The following is a 6,000-nucleotide window of genomic DNA, read 5'->3' as shown; positions in this document are numbered from 1 at the left end:
ATTCAGCTGAGGATGGCAAATTAGTAGAAAATCATACCCATGGGGTGGTTACAGGGGGTGACTATGGATATCGAGGGAGCAAGCGCGCTGGAAGATTTTGAAGTAATAGAGATTGTTGATGACAACAATCCCTACCCTACGCTCCTAGGAATTCATTGGGCTACGGATATGAACGGGGTAATCAATTTGAAGAAGCGAAAGATGATCTTTGAGAAGAAGTCACTGCGCATAATAATACCCCTCGATCCTGCTGAGGGATCGTGTTATACAAAACCAGTCCGCGATTATTAGAGTGATGATGATCTAGACTGCATCTATAAGATAACAGCGTGAGACCAAGACTAGGTGAATCCCACCGCGGATGAACGGATTACATGGGAGCGCGAGAGTTCCTACACTTCAGACTCTAACGAAGAAATAGAACGTTGGTAGACTCTAACATGATGACTCGGTCACTGCGCTGTGTTTCGTCAGAGGTAAGAAATCTACCTATTTATGATGGTCTAAATGAGGTAGATATCTTTTTGGATGCATTTGAAAGGGAGGTGCCAGAAAAGCAATGCTTCCAGGCATTGGATTGGGCACTGCGTGTTATGCCCACCAGATGGTGGGGTACGCACAAGGGAAGTTTCGATGATTGGCATGAATGTAAGAGGATGATGCAAGCACGATTTGGGAAGCCTAAGATGCGACTGACAGACAAGTATGATGGGCAGAATGATCTGCGTGCGCATCTGGCCAAATGGACACAGGCCTATGGAGAAAAGCCACAACCGAAGTGGATTCACCTATTCTGTCATACCCTGGATGTTATCCCAATGAATTAGTATATATAAACAGAGCTCTGCCATGGGACAGGTGAATGGGATATCCTGCGCGAAGGATTCATGATGACATTTAGTTTTGAGGACAGGTTTGATGGTATTGATGAAGTGCTACAAGAGGTGAAAGCAGCCATATTTAGGATACCACAGGATCCTTTAGACCTGACGCAGCCTGAATGGGCTACTCAGCTGAGTCACGTATTGGAATGTTATAATGTAACTACTGAAGAGGAGGATGAGGATCCGCGAAAGATTAACATTCCAGAAACAAAGGGCCACCACGAGGTTCAAGGACCGCAGATTGAGAACCCTGATATAACCACGCTGGTGAGAACTAAACAGGTGAACATTGGTACGGAGGCAGAACCCAAATTCGTGAAGATTGGAGACCACTGGGACGACGTGACGGTGGATAAGGTTGTTGAATTACTCCGCAAATATCAAGACTTATTCCCTAACAAGTTTATGGATTTGAAAGGAATAATCGAAGATCTAGGAGTGATGAAGATCACGTTAAAACTCGACGCGAAGACAGTTAAGCATATGCCTTACCACTTGAATCCAAATTACAAGGAACAGGTCCGCTTAGAGCTAGACAAAATGTTAGCAGCATGCATCATTGAGCCTGTGGAGGAATCCAATTTGGTAAGCCTACTGGTGGTGCAAGAGAAGAAGCAGAAGGATGAGATAAGGATATGCATGGATCTCAGAAAACTGAATGACTCTTGTGTGCATGATCCTTTCCCAACTCCGTTCATGGATGAAGTGTTGGACAATGTAGGTGGTCAGGAAGCATACTCCTTCACTGATGGGTTTTCTAGGTACCACCAAATCAAAATCGCGTCAGAGGATAGGAGCAAGACAACCTTCGTGATTGAGTGGGGTTGCTTTCAATATACTGTAATGCTGTTTGGGTTAAAGAATGCGCCTGCTATCTTTTCACGCGTGGTTGTTGCGGCATTCAAGGAATTTATTCATAAGTTCCTGGAGGTATATTTTGATGACTGGACTGTATTTGGGTTGGTTAAGCGCCATGTAGCGAGTTTGTGCTTGATGCTGGATACCTTTCGAAGATACTAGATTGCACTCAACCTCAAGAATTGTCTGTTTTGCATTCCTTTTGGGAACCTATTGGGACATGTGGTTTACAGACAAGGGTTGATGGTAGACCCTACGAAGATCACGATGATTCTAAACTTGGAAGTGCCAAGGAGTGTGAAACAGCTGTGCACTACTCTGGGACATACGAGATATTACAGGAAGTTTATCAAAGGCTATGCCCAGATCACCGCGCCGATGGAAGAATTGTTGAAGAAGGATGTCTCGTTCAGCTAGAACGATGGCTGTAGGAAAAGCTAGATATATTAAAATAAAAGATGGTTACCGCGTTGATTCTAGTCTTCCCGAACTGGAAGAAAGAGTTTCATGTACATGTTGGCGCATCATGTATAGCGTTGGGGGCAATACTAACACAAGATGACGGAGAAGGCTTGTACCACCCTATCGTGTTGGCAAGCCACAGATTATCCAAAGCAGAGAAGAACTATTCCACCACTGAGCGCGAGGGGCTAGCTATGGTGTATGCGCTCCAGAAGTATCGACACTACTTGCTAGGAGGTCACTTAAGATGTGTACAGATCACTCCGCCCTAAAGTACCTAGCCAATAAGCCTGTGTTGGGGGGGTGAATTTGTAGATGGCTCTTATTGTTCCAAGAATACGATTTTGAAGTTGTTGTGAAGCCTCGACGATTGAACGCGGGACCAGACCATCTGTTGCGCATCGAGACAGGGGAGGAACCCACTAATTTGGAGGAAGGATTACTTGACGCGTAGCTCTTTGTTGTGCGTGTTGCGGATGGACATTTTGAGGATATAATACACTTCCTAACAACAGGAACTGCGCCAGAAGTATACTCTGTCTAGTAAAAGAAAGAATTAGTGGTGCGCGCGGCAGGCTTCTCTGTCATTGTTGGGCATCTATACAAGATGGGGACTGATGAGATATTGCGAAGGTATGTACCTGAGTTTGAACGAAATAGCATCCTTGCAGACGCTCATGGGTGCGCCATGGGAGGACATTATGCAGGGAGAGCAACCGCGCAGAAGATTCTACGCGCAGGGTTGTGGTGGCCAACCCTTCATCAGGATTCAAAAGCATATTGCAAGGCATGTGATGTATGTCAAAGAACATGCAGGCCATCGCGAAGGGATGAAATATCTTTGAATCCACAAATAATGTTGCTACCATTCAAAAAGTGGGCAATAGATTTTGTAGGACCTATTCAGCCTCAAGGAAAGACAGGTGCGAGGTACATTATCATTGCGATAGAGTACTTGACTCATTGGGCAGAAGCACAGCCGGTGAAGGATTGCACGGGCGCGACCGCCACGAAGTTTCTATTTGAGCATGTATTGACGCGATTTGGATGTCCAAATATCTTGATGAGTGACCATGGTATGCACTTCCTGAATGAGACGATCAACGCACTAATAGGGGAATGTCAGGTGTATCACCAGAAGAGCACACCTTATCACCCACAGGCTATTGGGACAGTGGAGGCGTTCAACAAAGTGCTTGAAACCGCGTTGGCCAAGGTTTGCAATGCTCAGCAAAGTGAGTGGGACCTACGCATACCTACAGTGTTATGGGCTTATCGGACGACGTGCAAGAAGTTAACGGGGCAGACACCCTTCAGGCTAGTATACGGGTTTGAAGCGGTGATGCCTATGGAATACATTGTACCTATTCTGCGCATAACAGTGCTTACAGGTATGACGGATTACAGAGCCCTAGAAGAGAGGCTCACACAGTTGGACGAGCTCGAAGGAGAGATATTTTTAGCTGGATTTCACCAGTAGGTCCAAAAGCAGTGTGAAAAAGTGTGGTATGACCGACATATTAAGCTGTGCACCTTTAAGGTGAATGACTTGGTGTTGTTGTATGATAATAAGTTTGATAAATTTCCAGGGAAATTCAGAATACATTGGCTGGGCCCTATGTTATTAAGGAGATTACTGAAGGTGGCGCGGTCCAGCTGGTTAAGTTGAATGGAGATCCCTTCCCAGGAAAGGTGAATGGCAGTCGATTAAAGCCATACACAGATGGCCCGACCATCTGACTCTATGACAGAAGCATAGTCTTAGCGCTCCGGGCAGCTGAAAGGAGGCGCAGGACTATAAACTATACTACCCAAGTGGGGGAGCTGTGAGATTTCAGGACGGCGCGAAGCAACGAAGTGTCACAGGGTCCGTGAAAGTGTAAAGATAGTTGCGCTAGCATGCAGGTCTACCAGAAAATGACCATTAAAGTCATTATTCACGATTTGATGGTTGGTTTGAAGTCAAATGGAGCGGGCGACAGGCATTTAAGGTGAAATTTAGGGGTTAGATTCTTGAAAATCTGCCGCCAATCTAGCATTAATGGGCCGAATGTGGGAACAACAGTCAGATTTGAATTCAAAAAGCCCTATAAATTACAAGTGGCTATCCAGGGAAAAACACTTGGCATTTTAAAAATTTAGTTGTTGGCCGCTCAGTGCGCTGCCGAAGTTGCGGCGATCCAAATAGAGCTGGGAGGTCTTCGGGCTAAGATCTCTACACCTGCAGAGTGACTTGAGGGCGAGTCACGATGTTTGTGTTGGGGGAATTTTGGGCACAGGATCCCCCAAGGGCAGTTTTAGGGCTAAAAGACCATATTTTCGTCCAATTTTGTAATCTAAATGTAAAGACTCTGCATTTTGTGGTCGCAGAGTGCATAGGTGTTAAAGAGTCATAGGGTTGTCCGCCCTTATTTTGGAAATGTAATGTCGGTTGTAAAACATCTACCCATGGCCCGTGGACCATGGAATGGTATAAATAGAGCTAAGCTCTAAGTAGTTAGAGGCATGAAGAAGGCATCAACATGTATGAGAAATAGCTCTGAAGTAGAAGTCTAAGTTTGGGTTGTAGCGTAGGTAGACACTCTGCAGCTGAGTGCGCAGAGGCCTAGAAGTCTGCAGCTGAGTGCACAGGGCGGGTCGAGTATGTAATTGTCCGGAATTATCAATAAAGAGAAGGATTCTACAATTTATGTGTCTTTATTTCTTGTTTATGCATCTGTTATATTGGGTATGAATTTCACTTATAATGATTATATGATGCACGAATGTATGTAAATGTGTTGGTTAAGAAAATGCAAGTAAGCACATCTATTTATGTGAAGATAACTAAGATTGGTTAATAAGATAAGTAAGACACTTAGCCTAGTTTGGGATATATCGTAGTTCGCTACCCTAGTAGCGCGAAAGTATATCAACCCCAGGTTAGGGCTGCGCGAAAGCCGATTGTATCCTTTCGCGAAGGTACTGAAGGGTGGAACAGAGGGCTAAGCAACCTACGCATAGGCAGGTATAGCCGGGATAACCTAACATCACAACCATCTCAAGGGTGTGGAAACTTGGTTCCAACATCCCCCCATATTTCTTCGAGTGAGACTTCAGTCTGCATTCTGCGGGCTAATTCTGAAAGGGACAGTAGTGTAGGGATTTGTTTGGCTAACTAACGCTGAACCTAGGTGAAGCCCCCTCAAGCCAACACATATAATCCATGAAAGTAAAGTTTTTTATACTAATTAAATGTAAACATAATCAATCATACACGATAATAGTACCATATGTGTGAAGTCCTGCTCATTTGACAAATGACATAGACCAACTTATTTCTTCAAATCAAATTGTCACCCAGGAATACAAAAGTGCATCAACAAAGGAAAGTAGTCTGATATCTAAAATAAACGATCATGTTCCATCATTTCACCAAAGCATTCACAAAATTACAATAGTTCATTCTTTGCAAATGTTTTTGATAAAATTCTGGACCCTTCTCTAAATGCATGAGAAGAGTATAAATACTACTCTAACTAAATGTGCAAAAATAGATTTTAGAAAATTTGAGGAGGTTTCAAACAACCTTCCTCCTAACTAGGTAACTAACTCCAAAAATAAACAGAGGCTAAATAAACAAAACTAAAAGGATGATTTGTTGTCTGCCAGCTTGTCCTTTAAGTCAGGAATATCGGTCATCTGTTGAATTTGAGGAGGTGGCCCGAAATGAGTCTTTAGCTGTCCTGTGAAGATTGCATCGGTGAGCGGTGGCAACATCCTTTGAGTCATGTGAAGGGAATAGTTGAGAGTCATA

Source organism: Pinus tabuliformis, chromosome 8, assembly GCF_031772625.1.
Source record: "Pinus tabuliformis cultivar Carrire ecotype Pingquan chromosome 8, CPIR1, whole genome shotgun sequence".
Lineage (NCBI taxonomy): Eukaryota > Viridiplantae > Streptophyta > Pinopsida > Pinales > Pinaceae > Pinus > Pinus tabuliformis.
This window is presented reverse-complemented; position numbering follows the sequence as displayed.